Source organism: Amblyomma americanum, chromosome 6 (assembly GCF_052857255.1).
Source record: "Amblyomma americanum isolate KBUSLIRL-KWMA chromosome 6, ASM5285725v1, whole genome shotgun sequence".
NCBI classification, from domain to species: domain Eukaryota; kingdom Metazoa; phylum Arthropoda; class Arachnida; order Ixodida; family Ixodidae; genus Amblyomma; species Amblyomma americanum.
The window spans coordinates 82,035,175-82,056,670 of NC_135502.1; the positions used below are offsets into that span (position 1 = coordinate 82,035,175).

At 48.5% G+C, this 21,496-nt stretch overlaps 1 protein-coding gene and 36 non-coding genes across 37 annotated transcripts in view; 36 read left to right on the forward strand and 1 right to left on the reverse strand.

Annotated features, from left to right (window-relative positions):
- The window catches only part of LOC144093794 (angiotensin-converting enzyme-like), a 144,930-nt gene that overhangs the window by 14,042 nt on the left and 109,392 nt on the right, over positions 1-21,496 (reverse strand). The window lies entirely within an intron of this gene.
- Positions 4,069-4,140, forward strand: TRNAT-UGU (transfer RNA threonine (anticodon UGU)). The gene has a single exon. It is a non-coding gene; the product is annotated as a tRNA-Thr (tRNA).
- Positions 4,283-4,354, forward strand: TRNAT-CGU (transfer RNA threonine (anticodon CGU)). Its single transcript has one exon. It is a non-coding gene; the product is annotated as a tRNA-Thr (tRNA).
- On the forward strand, positions 4,497-4,568 carry TRNAT-CGU (transfer RNA threonine (anticodon CGU)). The gene has a single exon. It is a non-coding gene; the product is annotated as a tRNA-Thr (tRNA).
- TRNAT-UGU (transfer RNA threonine (anticodon UGU)) lies at positions 4,711-4,782 on the forward strand. Its single transcript has one exon. It is a non-coding gene; the product is annotated as a tRNA-Thr (tRNA).
- Positions 4,925-4,996, forward strand: TRNAT-UGU (transfer RNA threonine (anticodon UGU)). The gene has a single exon. It is a non-coding gene; the product is annotated as a tRNA-Thr (tRNA).
- Positions 5,139-5,210, forward strand: TRNAT-CGU (transfer RNA threonine (anticodon CGU)). The gene has a single exon. It is a non-coding gene; the product is annotated as a tRNA-Thr (tRNA).
- On the forward strand, positions 5,353-5,424 carry TRNAT-UGU (transfer RNA threonine (anticodon UGU)). The gene has a single exon. It is a non-coding gene; the product is annotated as a tRNA-Thr (tRNA).
- Positions 5,567-5,638, forward strand: TRNAT-UGU (transfer RNA threonine (anticodon UGU)). The gene has a single exon. It is a non-coding gene; the product is annotated as a tRNA-Thr (tRNA).
- Positions 5,781-5,852, forward strand: TRNAT-CGU (transfer RNA threonine (anticodon CGU)). The gene has a single exon. It is a non-coding gene; the product is annotated as a tRNA-Thr (tRNA).
- TRNAT-UGU (transfer RNA threonine (anticodon UGU)) lies at positions 5,995-6,066 on the forward strand. The gene has a single exon. It is a non-coding gene; the product is annotated as a tRNA-Thr (tRNA).
- Positions 6,209-6,280, forward strand: TRNAT-UGU (transfer RNA threonine (anticodon UGU)). The gene has a single exon. It is a non-coding gene; the product is annotated as a tRNA-Thr (tRNA).
- On the forward strand, positions 6,423-6,494 carry TRNAT-UGU (transfer RNA threonine (anticodon UGU)). The gene has a single exon. It is a non-coding gene; the product is annotated as a tRNA-Thr (tRNA).
- TRNAT-CGU (transfer RNA threonine (anticodon CGU)) lies at positions 6,637-6,708 on the forward strand. The gene has a single exon. It is a non-coding gene; the product is annotated as a tRNA-Thr (tRNA).
- Positions 11,768-11,839, forward strand: TRNAT-UGU (transfer RNA threonine (anticodon UGU)). Its single transcript has one exon. It is a non-coding gene; the product is annotated as a tRNA-Thr (tRNA).
- TRNAT-CGU (transfer RNA threonine (anticodon CGU)) lies at positions 11,982-12,053 on the forward strand. The gene has a single exon. It is a non-coding gene; the product is annotated as a tRNA-Thr (tRNA).
- TRNAT-CGU (transfer RNA threonine (anticodon CGU)) lies at positions 12,196-12,267 on the forward strand. The gene has a single exon. It is a non-coding gene; the product is annotated as a tRNA-Thr (tRNA).
- TRNAT-CGU (transfer RNA threonine (anticodon CGU)) lies at positions 12,410-12,481 on the forward strand. Its single transcript has one exon. It is a non-coding gene; the product is annotated as a tRNA-Thr (tRNA).
- TRNAT-CGU (transfer RNA threonine (anticodon CGU)) lies at positions 12,624-12,695 on the forward strand. The gene has a single exon. It is a non-coding gene; the product is annotated as a tRNA-Thr (tRNA).
- Positions 12,838-12,909, forward strand: TRNAT-UGU (transfer RNA threonine (anticodon UGU)). The gene has a single exon. It is a non-coding gene; the product is annotated as a tRNA-Thr (tRNA).
- On the forward strand, positions 13,052-13,123 carry TRNAT-CGU (transfer RNA threonine (anticodon CGU)). The gene has a single exon. It is a non-coding gene; the product is annotated as a tRNA-Thr (tRNA).
- On the forward strand, positions 13,266-13,337 carry TRNAT-UGU (transfer RNA threonine (anticodon UGU)). The gene has a single exon. It is a non-coding gene; the product is annotated as a tRNA-Thr (tRNA).
- Positions 13,480-13,551, forward strand: TRNAT-CGU (transfer RNA threonine (anticodon CGU)). Its single transcript has one exon. It is a non-coding gene; the product is annotated as a tRNA-Thr (tRNA).
- On the forward strand, positions 13,694-13,765 carry TRNAT-UGU (transfer RNA threonine (anticodon UGU)). Its single transcript has one exon. It is a non-coding gene; the product is annotated as a tRNA-Thr (tRNA).
- TRNAT-UGU (transfer RNA threonine (anticodon UGU)) lies at positions 13,908-13,979 on the forward strand. The gene has a single exon. It is a non-coding gene; the product is annotated as a tRNA-Thr (tRNA).
- On the forward strand, positions 14,122-14,193 carry TRNAT-UGU (transfer RNA threonine (anticodon UGU)). Its single transcript has one exon. It is a non-coding gene; the product is annotated as a tRNA-Thr (tRNA).
- On the forward strand, positions 14,336-14,407 carry TRNAT-UGU (transfer RNA threonine (anticodon UGU)). Its single transcript has one exon. It is a non-coding gene; the product is annotated as a tRNA-Thr (tRNA).
- On the forward strand, positions 14,550-14,621 carry TRNAT-UGU (transfer RNA threonine (anticodon UGU)). Its single transcript has one exon. It is a non-coding gene; the product is annotated as a tRNA-Thr (tRNA).
- On the forward strand, positions 14,764-14,835 carry TRNAT-CGU (transfer RNA threonine (anticodon CGU)). The gene has a single exon. It is a non-coding gene; the product is annotated as a tRNA-Thr (tRNA).
- TRNAT-UGU (transfer RNA threonine (anticodon UGU)) lies at positions 14,978-15,049 on the forward strand. The gene has a single exon. It is a non-coding gene; the product is annotated as a tRNA-Thr (tRNA).
- On the forward strand, positions 15,192-15,263 carry TRNAT-UGU (transfer RNA threonine (anticodon UGU)). The gene has a single exon. It is a non-coding gene; the product is annotated as a tRNA-Thr (tRNA).
- TRNAT-CGU (transfer RNA threonine (anticodon CGU)) lies at positions 15,406-15,477 on the forward strand. Its single transcript has one exon. It is a non-coding gene; the product is annotated as a tRNA-Thr (tRNA).
- On the forward strand, positions 15,620-15,691 carry TRNAT-UGU (transfer RNA threonine (anticodon UGU)). Its single transcript has one exon. It is a non-coding gene; the product is annotated as a tRNA-Thr (tRNA).
- TRNAT-UGU (transfer RNA threonine (anticodon UGU)) lies at positions 20,749-20,820 on the forward strand. The gene has a single exon. It is a non-coding gene; the product is annotated as a tRNA-Thr (tRNA).
- TRNAT-UGU (transfer RNA threonine (anticodon UGU)) lies at positions 20,963-21,034 on the forward strand. The gene has a single exon. It is a non-coding gene; the product is annotated as a tRNA-Thr (tRNA).
- Positions 21,177-21,248, forward strand: TRNAT-CGU (transfer RNA threonine (anticodon CGU)). Its single transcript has one exon. It is a non-coding gene; the product is annotated as a tRNA-Thr (tRNA).
- Positions 21,391-21,462, forward strand: TRNAT-CGU (transfer RNA threonine (anticodon CGU)). Its single transcript has one exon. It is a non-coding gene; the product is annotated as a tRNA-Thr (tRNA).

A 21,496-nucleotide genomic window follows, 5' to 3' on the forward strand; every position in this document is an offset into this window, starting at 1 on the left:
GCAGAGGCAGGGGACAGCGTGGAGAAGGCCCCTGCTGTGCCCCCTACGGAAATATCCACAAGCGTAGAGGAGCCCAGCAGTAAGCGGCAGCAACAGGTAGCGCAGCCTGCAGAAGTCAAGGCGCCAACGGACGAAGTCTTGAGCGGTGGGGCGTCAGCTCCCGTCGTTCCCCAGCATGGTGACAGCATGGAAGTGTCACATGCATCAACCAGCAACCAAGCAGGGAAGCGACCGCATGAGCACAGTGCGAATGGAGAGCCCAAAGTGAGCGAAGGCGACGAGCCGCCGCAGAAGACTGTTGGTGTCAGGCGACCGACGTTGAAACCGCGGCCGAATGTACAGGCCGATCAACGAGCGGCGGCTAAGCCGCCGCCTTAGTTGGAGTGAGTGCCCTGTGAGTGGTTTCTGTGGGCGTGAGATGGCCTTTTTCGGTAACGGACTGCATGGGCTGATTTTCCAGTCCATACGCAAGAGGCACTTGTGCAAGAGACTTTGGGTTACCGGCACCGCAGCCATCGAGCACCTCAGATTATACAAGTCACCCGCACCGTCGCCTTGTGTCCCGAGGTATACACCATATGGCTCCTGTACCTAAACTAGATGGCTTCTACACCTCTTAGAGCGTTGCGCATTGCAACAATTAATGTCAGGGGACTGGCTTCCAAGAAGCGTCAGTACCAGCTAAGCCGGATGTTCGTTGATAATGACCTAGACATAATAGCCGTACAGGAGACGAAAGTCGAAAGACAGGAACAGGCGGACCTTATGGTGCAGCCTTTTACGGCACGCTACAATGTTTGTGTGTGCCATTCTTCTGGCACATCGGTCGGTTGTGCTGTATTTATTAGGAATTCTCTGGGGATTGTCGAGCAGAATTTAACTGTGTGTCAAACTGGCCGTTTGGTTGTAGTGGATTTTTTTTATTGCAATTTGCTATGGAGAGTCATATGCGTGTATGCTCCTAACAGGGAGAACGAGCGCAAGGAATTTTTTGAGCGCGTTGAACAATATGTGTGCTGTGAGCGGTTAATTGTGCTTTTGGGCGACTTTAACTGCGTTTGTAAAGCAGAGGATAGAATTACAAAAAGACTCCTTCGTGACAAAGGTGCGGAATTGTTGAATTCGATTGTGCAAGAAAATGGTTTAGATGATGTTGCTGAAGTTCTTTCGGTAGCGCCGCATTTTACTCACTTCCAAGGTGAAAGTCACGCGAGACTTGACAGAGCGTATGTGTCGCTTGATCTGATTCCTTTGTGCAATAGCTACGAGGTAAAACACATGTCTTTTACCGACCACAGCTTAGTTACGTTTACCCTGGGGAACAAAGACAAGAAATCTCGTTTCTCGTGGGACCTCTGGAAGTTTAACGCACAATTACTCGAGGATGAACGCTTTGACATTAAAGTTAATGAATGCATTAAAGCATTGCTATCAGCAGAGCCTGGGAACTGGGTAATTAGGTGGGAAGATTTCAAAGAACAAGTGAAAATAAACGCGATTGAAAGGGCAAGCATCATATGCCACGATAAACGTGTTAAAGAAAAAGAACTACATTGCCAACTTGACTTGCTCGTAAGCCTGGAAAGTTCCCAGCCGGGAAGATATAAGAAAGAAATAAGAGATACAAAAAGTAAACTTGAGATTATCGAAAAAGACAAGTATACAGCTGCCATGATACGGGCCCGTGCTGAACGTCTCTGGCTTGACCAAGTACCTACTAAACGCTCGCTTAGTGACGAAAAGAAGTACGCGACTCAGAACGAAGTAAGACAAATCAGGTACAGAAACGAGGTAACGAATTATAGCAAAGTGATTCAGTTGGCGTTTGTTGAGCAGTATCGGGAATTGCTTGGGCGGCGACGGCTTGAAGAAGAGGGGTTTGCAAACACGTTCTTGTCCCGTATGCCAAAACTAGGAGACGATATAAAACAAGGGCTGGAAGTACCAATCAGCGTAAGCGAAGTGGGAAGAGCAATCGAAGAGCTGAGTGCCGGAAAATCTCCCGGTCCTGACGGCTTAGGTAGTGAATTTTATAAGAAGTTCAAAGCCGAACTCACCCAAGCTCTCCACTGCGTCTTCACCGAAATTGATGAGACAAAGAAAATGCCATCATCATTTAAAAAAGCACACGTGGTTTTAATACCCAAGAGTGAGGACCAGGCTAAACTTCTGTCCGTTGGGGCTTATCGGCCGATAAGCCTAACCAACGTTGACTATAAAGTGTTTATGAAGATTCTTGCCAACAGACTGCAAAAGGTCATAAAGGACCTTGTAGGGCCCCACCAAACGTGCGGTATTAAAGGTCGCACCATTGGAACAAATGTGCACATTGCCAGAACTGTTCTTGAATGCTGCGATGCCTTCGGGGGCCGAGTAGCCATGATACAGCTTGACCTTGCAAAGGCCTTCGATCGAGTGTCGCACGACATTCTTTTCGCCATTCTAGAATATGCCAACGTCGGCTCTGTGATAATACAAGGTGTACAGATGGCGTACGACAACTGTGTTACCCGAATTATAGTGAACAAACAGCTGACTGAACCTGTACCTGTGTGTTCTTCGGTCAGGCAGGGTTGCCCGCTCTCGCCTTTGCTCTTTGCGATCTACCTTGAGCCTTTTCTGTTATCACTGTTGCACAATGATGGGATCTGCGGTTTCACTCTTCTGTCGGCGCAAGTAAAAGTGCTTGCTTACGCTGATGATATTGCTGTTTTTTGCGCGGATCAAGAAAGCGTTAAAGAAGTTGTGAAAGTTGCGGGGGAATATTGCAAAAAGACTGGGTCCGAAATTAACTGGGATAAGTGCATAGGTTTTTGGCACGGTGATTGGGACAGCACTCCTGCCGTGTTTGCTGACATGAAATGGACGACCGCCCCTGCGAAGTACTTGGGGGTACCCTTGGAGCACTATAAAAGCAGTACGGAGTTGTGGGGTGAGATAACGCAGAGTGCAAGGAGAAAAGCGGATGGCTGGAAATGACGTGACCTTTCTGTTTTCGCGCGCGCAAGTGTGTGCAATGTATTTTTAATAGCCAGAATTTGGTATATATTGCAGTTCGTGCTCATTACCCGAGCAAACCTGCAGAAGCTGCATAGAGTGTTTGCTGTCTTTATTTGGACCTCAAATTGGGAGCGAACAAGTCGACTTAATCTGTTCCTTCCGGTCAAAAGGGGCGGCCTTGGTCTTTCTAATTTGTTTCTGAAGCAAGTTGTCTCAAGATTTTTGTTTCTACGTGATCAAACCGATCCCTTGTTGCGCACAATGTTGCAGGTGCGCTTAGGCAACGTGTTGCCGGAATTTGTTGTGTCCAGTTACCCGGCCACGAATCGTGCTGTAACAGGTTTTTTGCGTGAAGTTGTGGCAGCCTTTCGCACTTTGAGCGCTCACTTTTCTACACAGTATCTATCTGCTGTACCCAGGAAAAAACTGTACAAAGATTTGCTAGATATATTTATACCTGCTCCCTTATACCGTTCCTTTTGCTGCGGAGGCCCAGGCAAAGATGTGTTAAAGCGAGTTAAGAAGATGCCGGTAAGACCGACTGTCAAATCCTTTTTCTTTAAACTTCATACCGGTACCCTTCCGGTGAAAACATGGCTAAACGATAAAGGCATTTTTGTGCCCTGGACCACCGACTGCATACTCTGCAAAAAACCCGAGACCATCGAACATGTGTTTATCGACTGCTGGGACCCGGTTTTCCACTGGGACATCTTGCAAAGAACATTGAAGAAAGAACTACCTGTAACTCCTTATTGGCATCCGGTTTCTACCTATAGAAAGTGAGGTGGTTCCTTACGACATGTTTATGCTACTGGGCCTCCACAGCATCTGGAAAACGAGAATGGCGGCCAGGCACGCCGACGCAAATGTGCGACCAGTGAGAGAAAACTTTATAGAAAGTGCAGTTTTCCTGAGAGATGTTCTCCGCAGTCAACCCCAGCCGCCGGACTGGGTGACAGTTATGGATGAACTGATTAATATGAAAAAGTTTTAACCCATTGTCTCGGCCAAAGTGTGGCTAGAGATTTTTATGTATTGTTTACCGGTAATAAAGAAAAAAAAAGCGCCGCTATAGCTCAGTTGCAGAGCGCTGGTCTTGTAAACCAGCGGTCGTGAGTTCAATCCTCACTGGCGGCTGAAGCCTGACCACTTTTTTTATTTTGTTAGGTAAACATGAGTGTGCTAATTAATGCGATGAGATAGAAATCCATATTCAATATGCACCGAGAGGCGCGAGCGCTTCCCTAATGTCTGATCTGAAGGAGCTGCTGTAAGAAGCGCCGCTATAGCTCAGTGGCAGAGCGCTGGTCTCGTAAACCAGCGGTCGTGAGTTCAATCCTCACTGGCGGCTGAAGCCTCACCACTTTTTTTATTTTGTTAGGTAAACATGAGTGTGCTAATTAATGCGATGAGATAGAAATCCATATTCAATATGCACCGAGAGGCGCGAGCGCTTCCCTAATGTCTGATCTGAAGGAGCTGCTGTAAGAAGCGCCGCTATAGCTCAGTGGTAGAGCGCTGGTCTCGTAAACCAGCGGTCGTGAGTTCAATCCTCAGTGGCGGCTGAAGCCTGACCACTTTTTTTATTTTGTTAGGTAATCATGAGTGTGCTAATTAATGCGATGAGATAGAAATCCATATTCAATATGCACCGAGAGGCGCGAGCGCTTCCCTAATGTCTCATCTGAAGGAGCTGCTGTAAGAAGCGCCGCTATAGCTCAGTGGCAGAGCGCTGGTCTTGTAAACCAGCGGTCGTGAGTTCAATCCTCAGTGGCGGCTGAAGCCTGACCACTTTTTTTATTTTGTTAGGTAAACATGAGTGTGCTAATTAATGCGATGAGATAGAAATCCATATTCAATATGCACCGAGAGGCGCGAGCGCTTCCCTAATGTCTGATCTGAAGGAGCTGCTGTAAGAAGCGCCGCTATAGCTCAGTGGCAGAGCGCTGGTCTTGTAAACCAGCGGTCGTGAGTTCAATCCTCAGTGGCGGCTGAAGCCTGACCACTTTTTTTATTTTGTTAGGTAAACATGAGTGTGCTAATTAATGCGATGAGATAGAAATCCATATTCAATATGCACCGAGAGGCGCGAGCGCTTCCCTAATGTCTCATCTGAAGGAGCTGCTGTAAGAAGCGCCGCTATAGCTCAGTGGCAGAGCGCTGGTCTCGTAAACCAGCGGTCGTGAGTTCAATCCTCAGTGGCGGCTGAAGCCTGACCACTTTTTTTATTTTGTTAGGTAAACATGAGTGTGCTAATTAATGCGATGAGATAGAAATCCATATTCAATATGCACCGAGAGGCGCGAGCGCTTCCCTAATGTCTGATCTGAAGGAGCTGCTGTAAGAAGCGCCGCTATAGCTCAGTGGCAGAGCGCTGGTCTTGTAAACCAGCGGTCGTGAGTTCAATCCTCAGTGGCGGCTGAAGCCTGACCACTTTTTTTATTTTGTTAGGTAAACATGAGTGTGCTAATTAATGCGATGAGATAGAAATCCATATTCAATATGCACCGAGAGGCGCGAGCGCTTCCCAAATGTCTTATCTGAAGGAGCTGCTGTAAGAAGCGCCGCTATAGCTCAGTGGCAGAGCGCTGGTCTTGTAAACCAGCGGTCGTGAGTTCAATCCTCAGTGGCGGCTGAAGCCTGACCACTTTTTTTATTTTGTTAGGTAATCATGAGTGTGCTAATTAATGCGATGAGATAGAAATCCATATTCAATATGCACCGAGAGGCGCGAGCGCTTCCCTAATGTCTCATCTGAAGGAGCTGCTGGAAGAAGCGCCGCTATAGCTCAGTGGCAGAGCGCTGGTCTCGTAAACCAGCGGTCGTGAGTTCAATCCTCAGTGGCGGCTGAAGCCTGACCACTTTTTTTATTTTGTTAGGTAAACATGAGTGTGCTAATTAATGCGATGAGATAGAAATCCATATTCAATATGCACCGAGAGGCGCGAGCGCTTCCCTAATGTCTGATCTGAAGGAGCTGCTGTAAGAAGCGCCGCTATAGCTCAGTGGCAGAGCGCTGGTCTTGTAAACCAGCGGTCGTGAGTTCAATCCTCAGTGGCGGCTGAAGCCTGACCACTTTTTTTATTTTGTTAGGTAAACATGAGTGTGCTAATTAATGCGATGAGATAGAAATCCATATTCAATATGCACCGAGAGGCGCGAGCGCTTCCCTAATGTCTGATCTGAAGGAGCTGCTGTAAGAAGCGCCGCTATAGCTCAGTGGCAGAGCGCTGGTCTTGTAAACCAGCGGTCGTGAGTTCAATCCTCAGTGGCGGCTGAAGCCTGACCACTTTTTTTATTTTGTTAGGTAAACATGAGTGTGCTAATTAATGCGATGAGATAGAAATCCATATTCAATATGCACCGAGAGGCGCGAGCGCTTCCCTAATGTCTGATCTGAAGGAGCTGCTGTAAGAAGCGCCGCTATAGCTCAGTGGCAGAGCGCTGGTCTTGTAAACCAGCGGTCGTGAGTTCAATCCTCACTGGCGGCTGAAGCCTGACCACTTTTTTTATTTTGTTAGGTAAACATGAGTGTGCTAATTAATGCGATGAGATAGAAATCCATATTCAATATGCACCGAGAGGCGCGAGCGCTTCCCTAATGTCTCATCTGAAGGAGCTGCTGTAAGAAGCGCCGCTATAGCTCAGTGGCTGAGCGCTGGTCTCGTAAACAAGCGGTCGTGAGTTCAATCCTCACTGGCGGCTGAAGCCTGACCACTTTTTTTATTTTGTTAGGTAAACATGAGTGTGCTAATTAATGCGATGAGATAGAAATCCACATTCAATATGCACCGAGAGGCGCGAGCGCTTCCCTAATGTCTCATCTGAAGGAGCTGCTGGAAGAAGCGCCGCTATAGCTCAGGGATTCGACTTCCGGCCACCGAGCGTGACGGACGTGCGATGACGGGCTCCGTTGGAGCAGCTACAGCGGTCATGTCTGGCCGCGGAAACAGGGCTTTTGCCTCGGATGAAGAGTATCAGGTGATTCTGCCTACCCTTCCTACAGGACGTGTTGTGTTGAACACAGTTTTTTTGCACGCTGACGTGCGGGCCCGTCCTTATCGGGTCGAAGATTTCAGGGATGCGCTGGCTCAGCTGATGCTGCTCCCCGAGGTTATCGCCTTGGGGGCGTATCGCATGAGCCATGTATGGGCTGTTACTTTCGCGAGTGCTGAAGCGGTGACGAAAATTCTTTCTGCCGGAGACCTGAAAGTCAAGGACCGCCGCTGTCTCGTCATCGACCCGGCAAACCAGGACGTCCGCGTCAAGCTGCACTGGCTGCTGCACAACGTGCCCGACGAAGACGTGAGGGTAGCCTTTGCTCCGTACGGCAAGGTGAGCGAAGTCTCCAAGGAGCGGTGGCGCGTCCAGGGTGTCGCCAGCAAGGGGTCGACGACACGCTTGGTTTCATTGAAAATGAACCCTGGCGTGAAGCTGGAAGACCTCCCTCACGAAGTCAGGGTTGGCGGTGAGCTGGCTCTCGTGGTTGTACCGGGCAGAGCTCCGCTGTGTCTGCGCTGCCACGGTACTGGGCACATTCGCCGTGAGTGCAAGGTTCCACGATGCGGCGCCTGTCGTTGCTGCGGGCACGAAGAAAGCAGCTGCGTACGCACGTACGCGAGTGCTGCCGTCCCAGTCAACACTGACATTTCGTCCGAACTTGTCATGGACGAGGCTGACGCGGAAGACGCTGCAGCAGAGGCAGGGGACAGCGTGGAGAAGGCCCCTGCTGTGCCCCCTACGGAAATATCCACAAGCGTAGAGGAGCCCAGCAGTAAGCGGCAGCAACAGGTAGCGCAGCCTGCAGAAGTCAAGGCGCCAACGGACGAAGTCTTGAGCGGTGGGGCGTCAGCTCCCGTCGTTCCCCAGCATGGTGACAGCATGGAAGTGTCACATGCATCAACCAGCAACCAAGCAGGGAAGCGACCGCACGAGCACAGTGCGAATGGAGAGCCCAAAGTGAGCGAAGGCGACGAGCCGCCGCAGAAGACTGTTGGTGTCAGGCGACCGACGTTGAAACCGCGGCCGAATGTACAGGCCGATCAACGAGCGGCGGCTAAGCCGCCGCCTTAGTTGGAGTGAGTGCCCTGTGAGTGGTTTCTGTGGGCGTGAGATGGCCTTTTTCGGTAACGGACTGCATGGGCTGATTTTCCAGTCCATACGCAAGAGGCACTTGTGCAAGAGACTTTGGGTTACCGGCACCGCAGCCATCGAGCACCTCAGATTATACAAGTCACCCGCACCGTCGCCTTGTGTCCCGAGGTATACACCATATGGCTCCTGTACCTAAACTAGATGGCTTCTACACCTCTTAGAGCGTTGCGCATTGCAACAATTAATGTCAGGGGACTGGCTTCCAAGAAGCGTCAGTACCAGCTAAGCCGGATGTTCGTTGATAATGACCTAGACATAATAGCCGTACAGGAGACGAAAGTCGAAAGACAGGAACAGGCGGACCTTATGGTGCAGCCTTTTACGGCACGTTACAATGTTTGTGTGTGCCATTCTTCTGGCACATCGGTCGGTTGTGCTGTATTTATTAGGAATTCTCTGGGGATTGTCGAGCAGAATTTAACTGTGTGTCAAACTGGCCGTTTGGTTGTAGTGGATTTTTTTTATTGCAATTTGCTATGGAGAGTCATATGCGTGTATGCTCCTAACAGGGAGAACGAGCGCAAGGAATTTTTTGAGCGCGTTGAACAATATGTGTGCTGTGAGCGGTTAATTGTGCTTTTGGGCGACTTTAACTGCGTTTGTAAAGCAGAGGATAGAATTACAAAAAGACTCCTTCGTGACAAAGGTGCGGAATTGTTGAATTCGATTGTGCAAGAAAATGGTTTAGATGATGTTGCTGAAGTTCTTTCGGTAGCGCCGCATTTTACTCACTTCCAAGGTGAAAGTCACGCGAGACTTGACAGAGCGTATGTGTCGCTTGATCTGATTCCTTTGTGCAATAGCTACGAGGTAAAACACATGTCTTTTACCGACCACAGCTTAGTTACGTTTACCCTGGGGAACAAAGACAAGAAATCTCGTTTCTCGTGGGACCTCTGGAAGTTTAACGCACAATTACTCGAGGATGAACGCTTTGACATTAAAGTTAATGAATGCATTAAAGCATTGCTATCAGCAGAGCCTGGGAACTGGGTAATTAGGTGGGAAGATTTCAAAGAACAAGTGAAAATAAACGCGATTGAAAGGGCAAGCATCATATGCCACGATAAACGTGTTAAAGAAAAAGAACTACATTGCCAACTTGACTTGCTCGTAAGCCTGGAAAGTTCCCAGCCGGGAAGATATAAGAAAGAAATAAGAGATACAAAAAGTAAACTTGAGATTATCGAAAAAGACAAGTATACAGCTGCCATGATACGGGCCCGTGCTGAACGTCTCTGGCTTGACCAAGTACCTACTAAACGCTCGCTTAGTGACGAAAAGAAGTACGCGACTCAGAACGAAGTAAGACAAATCAGGTACAGAAACGAGGTAACGAATTATAGCAAAGTGATTCAGTTGGCGTTTGTTGAGCAGTATCGGGAATTGCTTGGGCGGCGACGGCTTGAAGAAGAGGGGTTTGCAAACACGTTCTTGTCCCGTATGCCAAAACTAGGAGACGATATAAAACAAGGGCTGGAAGTACCAATCAGCGTAAGCGAAGTGGGAAGAGCAATCGAAGAGCTGAGTGCCGGAAAATCTCCCGGTCCTGACGGCTTAGGTAGTGAATTTTATAAGAAGTTCAAAGCCGAACTCACCCAAGCTCTCCACTGCGTCTTCACCGAAATTTATGAGACAAAGAAAATGCCATCATCATTTAAAAAAGCACACGTGGTTTTAATACCCAAGAGTGAGGACCAGGCTAAACTTCTGTCCGTTGGGGCTTATCGGCCGATAAGCCTAACCAACGTTGACTATAAAGTGTTTATGAAGATTCTTGCCAACAGACTGCAAAAGGTCATAAAGGACCTTGTAGGGCCCCACCAAACGTGCGGTATTAAAGGTCGCACCATTGGAACAAATGTGCACATTGCCAGAACTGTTCTTGAATGCTGCGATGCCTTCGGGGGCCGAGTAGCCATGATACAGCTTGACCTTGCAAAGGCCTTCGATCGAGTGTCGCACGACATTCTTTTCGCCATTCTAGAATATGCCAACGTCGGCTCTGTGATAATACAAGGTGTACAGATGGCGTACGACAACTGTGTTACCCGAATTATAGTGAACAAACAGCTGACTGAACCTGTACCTGTGTGTTCTTCGGTCAGGCAGGGTTGCCCGCTCTCGCCTTTGCTCTTTGCGATCTACCTTGAGCCTTTTCTGTTATCACTGTTGCACAATGATGGGATCTGCGGTTTCACTCTTCTGTCGGCGCAAGTAAAAGTGCTTGCTTACGCTGATGATATTGCTGTTTTTTGCGCGGATCAAGAAAGCGTTAAAGAAGTTGTGAAAGTTGCGGGGGAATATTGCAAAAAGACTGGGTCCGAAATTAACTGGGATAAGTGCATAGGTTTTTGGCACGGTGATTGGGACAGCACTCCTGCCGTGTTTGCTGACATGAAATGGACGACCGCCCCTGCGAAGTACTTGGGGGTACCCTTGGAGCACTATAAAAGCAGTACGGAGTTGTGGGGTGAGATAACGCAGAGTGCAAGGAGAAAAGCGGATGGCTGGAAATGACGTGACCTTTCTGTTTTCGCGCGCGCAAGTGTGTGCAATGTATTTTTAATAGCCAGAATTTGGTATATATTGCAGTTCGTGCTCATTACCCGAGCAAACCTGCAGAAGCTGCATAGAGTGTTTGCTGTCTTTATTTGGACCTCAAATTGGGAGCGAACAAGTCGAGTTAATCTGTTCCTTCCGGTCAAAAGGGGCGGCCTTGGTCTTTCTAATTTGTTTCTGAAGCAAGTTGTCTCAAGATTTTTGTTTCTACGTGATCAAACCGATCCCTTGTTGCGCACAATGTTGCAGGTGCGCTTAGGCAACGTGTTGCCGGAATTTGTTGTGTCCAGTTACCCGGCCACGAATCGTGCTGTAACAGGTTTTTTGCGTGAAGTTGTGGCAGCCTTTCGCACTTTGAGCGCTCACTTTTCTACACAGTATCTATCTGCTGTACCCAGGAAAAAACTGTACAAAGATTTGCTAGATATATTTATACCTGCTCCCTTATACCGTTCCTTTTGCTGCGGAGGCCCAGGCAAAGATGTGTTAAAGCGAGTTAAGAAGATGCCGGTAAGACCGACTGTCAAATCCTTTTTCTTTAAACTTCATACCGGTACCCTTCCGGTGAAAACATGGCTAAACGATAAAGGCATTTTTGTGCCCTGGACCACCGACTGCATACTCTGCAAAAAACCCGAGACCATCGAACATGTGTTTATCGACTGCTGGGACCCGGTTTTCCACTGGGACATCTTGCAAAGAACATTGAAGAAAGAACTACCTGTAACTCCTTATTGGCATCCGGTTTCTACCTATAGAAAGTGAGGTGGTTCCTTACGACATGTTTATGCTACTGGGCCTCCACAGCATCTGGAAAACGAGAATGGCGGCCAGGCACGCCGACGCAAATGTGCGACCAGTGAGAGAAAACTTTATAGAAAGTGCAGTTTTCCTGAGAGATGTTCTCCGCAGTCAACCCCAGCCGCCGGACTGGGTGGCAGTTATGGATGAACTGATTAATATGAAAAAGTTTTAACCCATTGTCTCGGCCAAAGTGTGGCTAGAGATTTTTATGTATTGTTTACCGGTAATAAAGAAAAAAAAAAGCGCCGCTATAGCTCAGTTGCAGAGCGCTGGTCTTGTAAACCAGCGGTCGTGAGTTCAATCCTCACTGGCGGCTGAAGCCTGACCACTTTTTTTATTTTGTTAGGTAAACATGAGGGTGCTAATTAATGCGATGAGATAGAAATCCATATTCAATATGCACCGAGAGGCGCGAGCGCTTCCCAAATGTCTTATCTGAAGGAGCTGCTGTAAGAAGCGCCGCTATAGCTCAGTGGCAGAGCGCTGGTCTCGTAAACCAGCGGTCGTGAGTTCAATCCTCACTGGCGGCTGAAGCCTGACCACTTTTTTTATTTTGTTAGGTAAACATGAGTGTGCTAATTAATGCGATGAGATAGAAATCCATATTCAATATGCACCGAGAGGCGCGAGCGCTTCCCAAATGTCTTATCTGAAGGAGCTGCTGTAAGAAGCGCCGCTATAGCTCAGTGGCAGAGCGCTGGTCTCGTAAACCAGCGGTCGTGAGTTCAATCCTCACTGGCGGCTGAAGCCTGACCACTTTTTTTATTTTGTTAGGTAAACATGAGTGTGCTAATTAATGCGATGAGATAGAAATCCATATTCAATATGCACCGAGAGGCGCGAGCGCTTCCCTAATGTCTCATCTGAAGGAGCTGCTGGAAGAAGCGCCGCTATAGCTCAGTGGCAGAGCGCTGGTCTCGTAAACCAGCGGTCGTGAGTTCAATCCTCACTGGCGGCTGAAGCCTGACCACTTTTTTTATTTTGTTAGGTAAACATGAGTGTGCTAATTAATGCGATGAGATAGAAATCCATATTCAATATGCACCGAGAGGCGCGAGCGCTTCCCTAATGTCTCATCTGAAGGAGCTGCTGGAAGAAGCGCCGCTATAGCTCAGTGGCAGAGCGCTGGTCTCGTAAACCAGCGGTCGTGAGTTCAATCCTCTCTGGCGGCTGAAGCCTGACCACTTTTTTTATTTTGTTAGGTAAACATGAGTGTGCTAATTAATGCGATGAGATAGAAATCCATATTCAATATGCACCGAGAGGCGCGAGCGCTTCCCTAATGTCTCATCTGAAGGAGCTGCTGTAAGAAGCGCCGCTATAGCTCAGTGGCAGAGCGCTGGTCTTGTAAACCAGCGGTCGTGAGTTCAATCCTCTCTGGCGGCTGAAGCCTGACCACTTTTTTTATTTTGTTAGGTAAACATGAGTGTGCTAATTAATGCGATGAGATAGAAATCCATATTCAATATGCACCGAGAGGCGCGAGCGCTTCCCTAATGTCTCATCTGAAGGAGCTGCTGGAAGAAGCGCCGCTATAGCTCAGTGGCAGAGCGCTGGTCTCGTAAACCAGCGGTCGTGAGTTCAATCCTCACTGGCGGCTGAAGCCTGACCACTTTTTTTATTTTGTTAGGTAAACATGAGTGTGCTAATTAATGCGATGAGATAGAAATCCATATTCAATATGCACCGAGAGGCGCGAGCGCTTCCCAAATGTCTTATCTGAAGGAGCTGCTGTAAGAAGCGCCGCTATAGCTCAGTGGCAGAGCGCTGGTCTTGTAAACCAGCGGTCGTGAGTTCAATCCTCACTGGCGGCTGAAGCCTGACCACTTTTTTTATTTTGTTAGGTAAACATGAGTGTGCTAATTAATGCGATGAGATAGAAATCCATATTCAATATGCACCGAGAGGCGCGAGCGCTTCCCTAATGTCTCATCTGAAGGAGCTGCTGGAAGAAGCGCCGCTATAGCTCAGTGGCAGAGCGCTGGTCTCGTAAACCAGCGGTCGTGAGTTCAATCCTCAGTGGCGGCTGAAGCCTGACCACTTTTTTTATTTTGTTAGGTAAACATGAGTGTGCTAATTAATGCGATGAGATAGAAATCCATATTCAATATGCACCGAGAGGCGCGAGCGCTTCCCTAATGTCTGATCTGAAGGAGCTGCTGTAAGAAGCGCCGCTATAGCTCAGTGGCAGAGCGCTGGTCTTGTAAACCAGCGGTCGTGAGTTCAATCCTCAGTGGCGGCTGAAGCCTGACCACTTTTTTTATTTTGTTAGGTAAACATGAGTGTGCTAATTAATGCGATGAGATAGAAATCCATATTCAATATGCACCGAGAGGCGCGAGCGCTTCCCTAATGTCTGATCTGAAGGAGCTGCTGTAAGAAGCGCCGCTATAGCTCAGTGGCAGAGCGCTGGTCTTGTAAACCAGCGGTCGTGAGTTCAATCCTCACTGGCGGCTGAAGCCTGACCACTTTTTTTATTTTGTTAGGTAAACATGAGTGTGCTAATTAATGCGATGAGATAGAAATCCATATTCAATATGCACCGAGAGGCGCGAGCGCTTCCCTAATGTCTCATCTGAAGGAGCTGCTGGAAGAAGCGCCGCTATAGCTCAGTTGCAGAGCGCTGGTCTTGTAAACCAGCGGTCGTGAGTTCAATCCTCACTGGCGGCTGAAGCCTGACCACTTTTTTTATTTTGTTAGGTAAACATGAGTGTGCTAATTAATGCGATGAGATAGAAATCCATATTCAATATGCACCGAGAGGCGCGAGCGCTTCCCAAATGTCTTATCTGAAGGAGCTGCTGTAAGAAGCGCCGCTATAGCTCAGTGGCAGAGCGCTGGTCTTGTAAACCAGCGGTCGTGAGTTCAATCCTCACTGGCGGCTGAAGCCTGACCAATTTTTTTATTTTGTTAGGTAAACATGAGTGTGCTAATTAATGCGATGAGATAGAAATCCATATTCAATATGCACCGAGAGGCGCGAGCGCTTCCCAAATGTCTTATCTGAAGGAGCTGCTGTAAGAAGCGCCGCTATAGCTCAGTGGCAGAGCGCTGGTCTTGTAAACCAGCGGTCGTGAGTTCAATCCTCACTGGCGGCTGAAGCCTGACCACTTTTTTTATTTTGTTAGGTAAACATGAGTGTGCTAATTAATGCGATGAGATAGAAATCCATATTCAATATGCACCGAGAGGCGCGAGCGCTTCCCTAATGTCTCATCTGAAGGAGCTGCTGGAAGAAGCGCCGCTATAGCTCAGTGGCAGAGCGCTGGTCTCGTAAACCAGCGGTCGTGAGTTCAATCCTCAGTGGCGGCTGAAGCCTGACCACTTTTTTTATTTTGTTAGGTAAACATGAGTGTGCTAATTAATGCGATGAGATAGAAATCCATATTCAATATGCACCGAGAGGCGCGAGCGCTTCCCTAATGTCTGATCTGAAGGAGCTGCTGTAAGAAGCGCCGCTATAGCTCAGTGGCAGAGCGCTGGTCTTGTAAACCAGCGGTCGTGAGTTCAATCCTCAGTGGCGGCTGAAGCCTGACCACTTTTTTTATTTTGTTAGGTAAACATGAGTGTGCTAATTAATGCGATGAGATAGAAATCCATATTCAATATGCACCGAGAGGCGCGAGCGCTTCCCTAATGTCTGATCTGAAGGAGCTGCTGTAAGAAGCGCCGCTATAGCTCAGTGGCAGAGCGCTGGTCTTGTAAACCAGCGGTCGTGAGTTCAATCCTCACTGGCGGCTGAAGCCTGACCACTTTTTTTATTTTGTTAGGTAAACATGAGTGTGCTAATTAATGCGATGAGATAGAAATCCATATTCAATATGCACCGAGAGGCGCGAGCGCTTCCCTAATGTCTCATCTGAAGGAGCTGCTGTAAGAAGCGCCGCTATAGCTCAGTGGCTGAGCGCTGGTCTCGTAAACAAGCGGTCGTGAGTTCAATCCTCACTGGCGGCTGAAGCCTGACCACTTTTTTTATTTTGTTAGGTAAACATGAGTGTGCTAATTAATGCGATGAGATAGAAATCCATATTCAATATGCACCGAGAGGCGCGAGCGCTTCCCTAATGTCTGATCTGAAGGAGCTGCTGTAAGAAGCGCCGCTATAGCTCAGTGGCAGAGCGCTGGTCTTGTAAACCAGCGGTCGTGAGTTCAATCCTCACTGGCGGCTGAAGCCAGACCACTTTTTTTATTTTGTTAGGTAAACATGAGTGTGCTAATTAATGCGATGAGATAGAAATCCATATTCAATATGCACCGAGAGGCGCGAGCGCTTCCCTAATGTCTCATCTGAAGGAGCTGCTGGAAGAAGCGCCGCTATAGCTCAGGGATTCGACTTCCGGCCACCGAGCGTGACGGACGTGCGATGACGGGCTCCGTTGGAGCAGCTACAGCGGTCATGTCTGGCCGCGGAAACAGGGCTTTTGCCTCGGATGAAGAGTATCAGGTGATTCTGCCTACCCTTCCTACAGGACGTGTTGTGTTGAACACAGTTTTTTTGCACGCTGACGTGCGGGCCCGTCCTTATCGGGTCGAAGATTTCAGGGATGCGCTGGCTCAGCTGATGCTGCTCCCCGAGGTTATCGCCTTGGGGGCGTATCGCATGAGCCATGTATGGGCTGTTACTTTCGCGAGTGCTGAAGCGGTGACGAAAATTCTTTCTGCCGGAGACCTGAAAGTCAAGGACCGCCGCTGTCTCGTCATCGACCCGGCAAACCAGGACGTCCGCGTCAAGCTGCACTGGCTGCTGCACAACGTGCCCGACGAAGACGTGAGGGTAGCCTTTGCTCCGTACGGCAAGGTGAGCGAAGTCTCCAAGGAGCGGTGGCGCGTCCAGGGTGTCGCCAGCAAGGGGTCGACGACACGCTTGGTTTCATTGAAAATGAACCCTGGCGTGAAGCTGGAAGACCTCCCTCACGAAGTCAGGGTTGGCGGTGAGCTGGCTCTCGTGGTTGTACCGGGCAGAGCTCCGCTGTGTCTGCGCTGCCACGGTACTGGGCACATTCGCCGTGAGTGCAAGGTTCCACGATGCGGCGCCTGTCGTTGCTGCGGGCACGAAGAAAGCAGCTGCGTACGCACGTACGCGAGTGCTGCCGTCCCAGTCAACACTGACATTTCGTCCGAACTTGTCATGGACGAGGCTGACGCGGAAGAGCTGCAGCAGAGGCAGGGGACAGCGTGGAGAAGGCCCCTGCTGTGCCCCCTACGGAAATATCCACAAGCGTAGAGGAGCCCAGCAGTAAGCGGCAGCAACAGGTAGCGCAGCCTGCAGAAGTCAAGGCGCCAACGGACGAAGTCTTGAGCGGTGGGGCGTCAGCTCCCGTCGTTCCCCAGCATGGTGACAGCATGGAAGTGTCACATGCATCAACCAGCAACCAAGCAGGGAAGCGACCGCATGAGCACAGTGCGAATGGAGAGCCCAAAGTGAGCGAAGGCGACGAGCCGCCGCAGAAGACTGTTGGTGTCAGGCGACCGACGTTGAAACCGCGGCCGAATGTACAGGCCGATCAACGAGCGGCGGCTAAGCCGCCGCCTTAGTTGGAGTGAGTGCCCTGTGAGTGGTTTCTGTGGGCGTGAGATGGCCTTTTTCGGTAACGGACTGCATGGGCTGATTTTCCAGTCCATACGCAAGAGGCACTTGTGCAAGAGACTTTGGATTACCGGCACCGCACCCATCGAGCACCTCAGATTATACAAGTCACCCGCACCGTCGCCTTGTGTCCCGAGGTATACACCATATGGCTCCTGTACCTAAACTAGATGGCTTCTACACCTCTTAGAGCGTTGCGCATTGCAACAATTAATGTCAGGGGACTGGCTTCCAAGAAGCGTCAGTACCAGCTAAGCCGGCTGTTCGTTGATAATGACCTAGACATAATAGCCGTACAGGAGACGAAAGTCGAAAGACAGGAACAGGCGGACCTTATGGTGCAGCCTTTTACGGCACGCTACAATGTTTGTGTGTGCCATTCTTCTGGCACATCGGTCGGTTGTGCTGTATTTATTAGGAATTCTCTGGGGATTGTCGAGCAGAATTTAACTGTGTGTCAAACTGGCCGTTTGGTTGTAGTGGATTTTTTTTATTGCAATTTGCTATGGAGAGTCATATGCGTGTATGCTCCTAACAGGGAGAACGAGCGCAAGGAATTTTTTGAGCGCGTTGAACAATATGTGTGCTGTGAGCGGTTAATTGTGCTTTTGGGCGACTTTAACTGCGTTTGTAAAGCAGAGGATAGAATTACAAAAAGACTCCTTCGTGACAAAGGTGCGGAATTGTTGAATTCGATTGTGCAAGAAAATGGTTTAGATGATGTTGCTGAAGTTCTTTCGGTAGCGCCGCATTTTACTCACTTCCAAGGTGAAAGTCACGCGAGACTTGACAGAGCGTATGTGTCGCTTGATCTGATTCCTTTGTGCAATAGCTACGAGGTAAAACACATGTCTTTTACCGACCACAGCTTAGTTACGTTTACCCTGGGGAACAAAGACAAGAAATCTCGTTTCTCGTGGGACCTCTGGAAGTTTAACGCACAATTACTCGAGGATGAACGCTTTGACATTAAAGTTAATGAATGCATTAAAGCATTGCTATCAGCAGAGCCTGGGAACTGGGTAATTAGGTGGGAAGATTTCAAAGAACAAGTGAAAATAAACGCGATTGAAAGGGCAAGCATCATATGCCACGATAAACGTGTTAAAGAAAAAGAACTACATTGCCAACTTGACTTGCTCGTAAGCCTGGAAAGTTCCCAGCCGGGAAGATATAAGAAAGAAATAAGAGATACAAAAAGTAAACTTGAGATTATCGAAAAAGACAAGTATACAGCTGCCATGATACGGGCCCGTGCTGAACGTCTCTGGCTTGACCAAGTACCTACTAAACGCTCGCTTAGTGACGAAAAGAAGTACGCGACTCAGAACGAAGTAAGACAAATCAGGTACAGAAACGAGGTAACGAATTATAGCAAAGTGATTCAGTTGGCGTTTGTTGAGCAGTATCGGGAATTGCTTGGGCGGCGACGGCTTGAAGAAGAGGGGTTTGCAAACACGTTCTTGTCCCGTATGCCAAAACTAGGAGACGATATAAAACAAGGGCTGGAAGTACCAATCAGCGTAAGCGAAGTGGGAAGAGCAATCGAAGAGCTGAGTGCCGGAAAATCTCCCGGTCCTGACGGCTTAGGTAGTGAATTTTATAAGAAGTTCAAAGCCGAACTCACCCAAGCTCTCCACTGCGTCTTCACCGAAATTTATGAGACAAAGAAAATGCCATCATCATTTAAAAAAGCACACGTGGTTTTAATACCCAAGAGTGAGGACCAGGCTAAACTTCTGTCCGTTGGGGCTTATCGGCCGATAAGCCTAACCAACGTTGACTATAAAGTGTTTATGAAGATTCTTGCCAACAGACTGCAAAAGGTCATAAAGGACCTTGTAGGGCCCCACCAAACGTGCGGTATTAAAGGTCGCACCATTGGAACAAATGTGCACATTGCCAGAACTGTTCTTGAATGCTGCGATGCCTTCGGGGGCCGAGTAGCCATGATACAGCTTGACCTTGCAAAGGCCTTCGATCGAGTGTCGCACGACATTCTTTTCGCCATTCTAGAATATGCCAACGTCGGCTCTGTGATAATACAAGGTGTACAGATGGCGTACGACAACTGTGTTACCCGAATTATAGTGAACAAACAGCTGACTGAACCTGTACCTGTGTGTTCTTCGGTCAGGCAGGGTTGCCCGCTCTCGCCTTTGCTCTTTGCGATCTACCTTGAGCCTTTTCTGTTATCACTGTTGCACAATGATGGGATCTGCGGTTTCACTCTTCTGTCGGCGCAAGTAAAAGTGCTTGCTTACGCTGATGATATTGCTGTTTTTTGCGCGGATCAAGAAAGCGTTAAAGAAGTTGTGAAAGTTGCGGGGGAATATTGCAAAAAGACTGGGTCCGAAATTAACTGGGATAAGTGCATAGGTTTTTGGCACGGTGATTGGGACAGCACTCCTGCCGTGTTTGCTGACATGAAATGGACGACCGCCCCTGCGAAGTACTTGGGGGTACCCTTGGAGCACTATAAAAGCAGTACGGAGTTGTGGGGTGAGATAACGCAGAGTGCAAGGAGAAAAGCGGATGGCTGGAAATGACGTGACCTTTCTGTTTTCGCGCGCGCAAGTGTGTGCAATGTATTTTTAATAGCCAGAATTTGGTATATATTGCAGTTCGTGCTCATTACCCGAGCAAACCTGCAGAAGCTGCATAGAGTGTTTGCTGTCTTTATTTGGACCTCAAATTGGGAGCGAACAAGTCGAGTTAATCTGTTCCTTCCGGTCAAAAGGGGCGGCCTTGGTCTTTCTAATTTGTTTCTGAAGCAAGTTGTCTCAAGATTTTTGTTTCTACGTGATCAAACCGATCCCTTGTTGCGCACAATGTTGCAGGTGCGCTTAGGCAACGTGTTGCCGGAATTTGTTGTGTCCAGTTACCCGGCCACGAATCGTGCTGTAACAGGTTTTTTGCGTGAAGTTGTGGCAGCCTTTCGCACTTTGAGCGCTCACTTTTCTACACAGTATCTATCTGCTGTACCCAGGAAAAAACTGTACAAAGATTTGCTAGATATATTTATACCTGCTCCCTTATACCGTTCCTTTTGCTGCGGAGGCCCAGGCAAAGATGTGTTAAAGCGAGTTAAGAAGATGCCGGTAAGACCGACTGTCAAATCCTTTTTCTTTAAACTTCATACCGGTACCCTTTCGGTGAAAACATGGCTAAACGATAAAGGCATTTTTGTGCCCTGGACCACCGACTGCATACTCTGCAAAAAACCCGAGACCATCGAACATGTGTTTATCGACTGCTGGGACCCGGTTTTCCACTGGGACATCTTGCAAAGAACATTGAAGAAAGAACTACCTGTAACTCCTTATGACATCCGGTTTCTACATTTAGAAAGTGAGGTGGTTCCTTACGACATGTTTATGCTACTGGGCCTCCACAGCATCTGGAAAACGAGAATGGCGGCCAGGCACGCCGACGCAAATGTGCGACCAGTGAGAGAAAACTTTATAGAAAGTGCAGTTTTCCTGAGAGATGTTCTCCGCAGTCAACCCCAGCCGCCGGACTGGGTGGCAGTTATGGATGAACTGATTAATATGAAAAAGTTTTAACCCATTGTCTCGGCCAAAGTGTGGCTAGAGATTTTTATGTATTGTTTACCGGTAATAAAGAAAAAAAAAAGCGCCGCTATAGCTCAGTTGCAGAGCGCTGGTCTTGTAAACCAGCGGTCGTGAGTTCAATCCTCACTGGCGGCTGAAGCCTGACCACTTTTTTTATTTTGTTAGGTAAACATGAGTGTGCTAATTAATGCGATGAGATAGAAATCCATATTCAATATGCACCGAGAGGCGCGAGCGCTTCCCAAATGTCTTATCTGAAGGAGCTGCTGTAAGAAGCGCCGCTATAGCTCAGTGGCAGAGCGCTGGTCTTGTAAACCAGCGGTCGTGAGTTCAATCCTCACTGGCGGCTGAAGCCTGACCACTTTTTTTATTTTGTTAGGTAAACATGAGTGTGCTAATTAATGCGATGAGATAGAAATCCATATTCAATATGCACCGAGAGGCGCGAGCGCTTCCCAAATGTCTTATCTGAAGGAGCTGCTGTAAGAAGCGCCGCTATAGCTCAGTGGCAGAGCGCTGGTCTCGTAAACCAGCGGTCGTGAGTTCAATCCTCACTGGCGGCTGAAGCCTGACCACTTTTTTTATTTTGTTAGGTAAACATGAGTGTGCTAATTAATGCGATGAGATAGAAATCCATATTCAATATGCACCGAGAGGCGCGAGCGCTTCCCTAATGTCTCATCTGAAGGAGCTGCTGGAAGAAGCGCCGCTATAGCTCAGTGGCAGAGCGCTGGTCTCGTAAACCAGCGGTCGTGAGTTCAATCCTCACTGGCGGCTGAAGCCTGACCACTTTTTTTATTTTGTTAGGTAA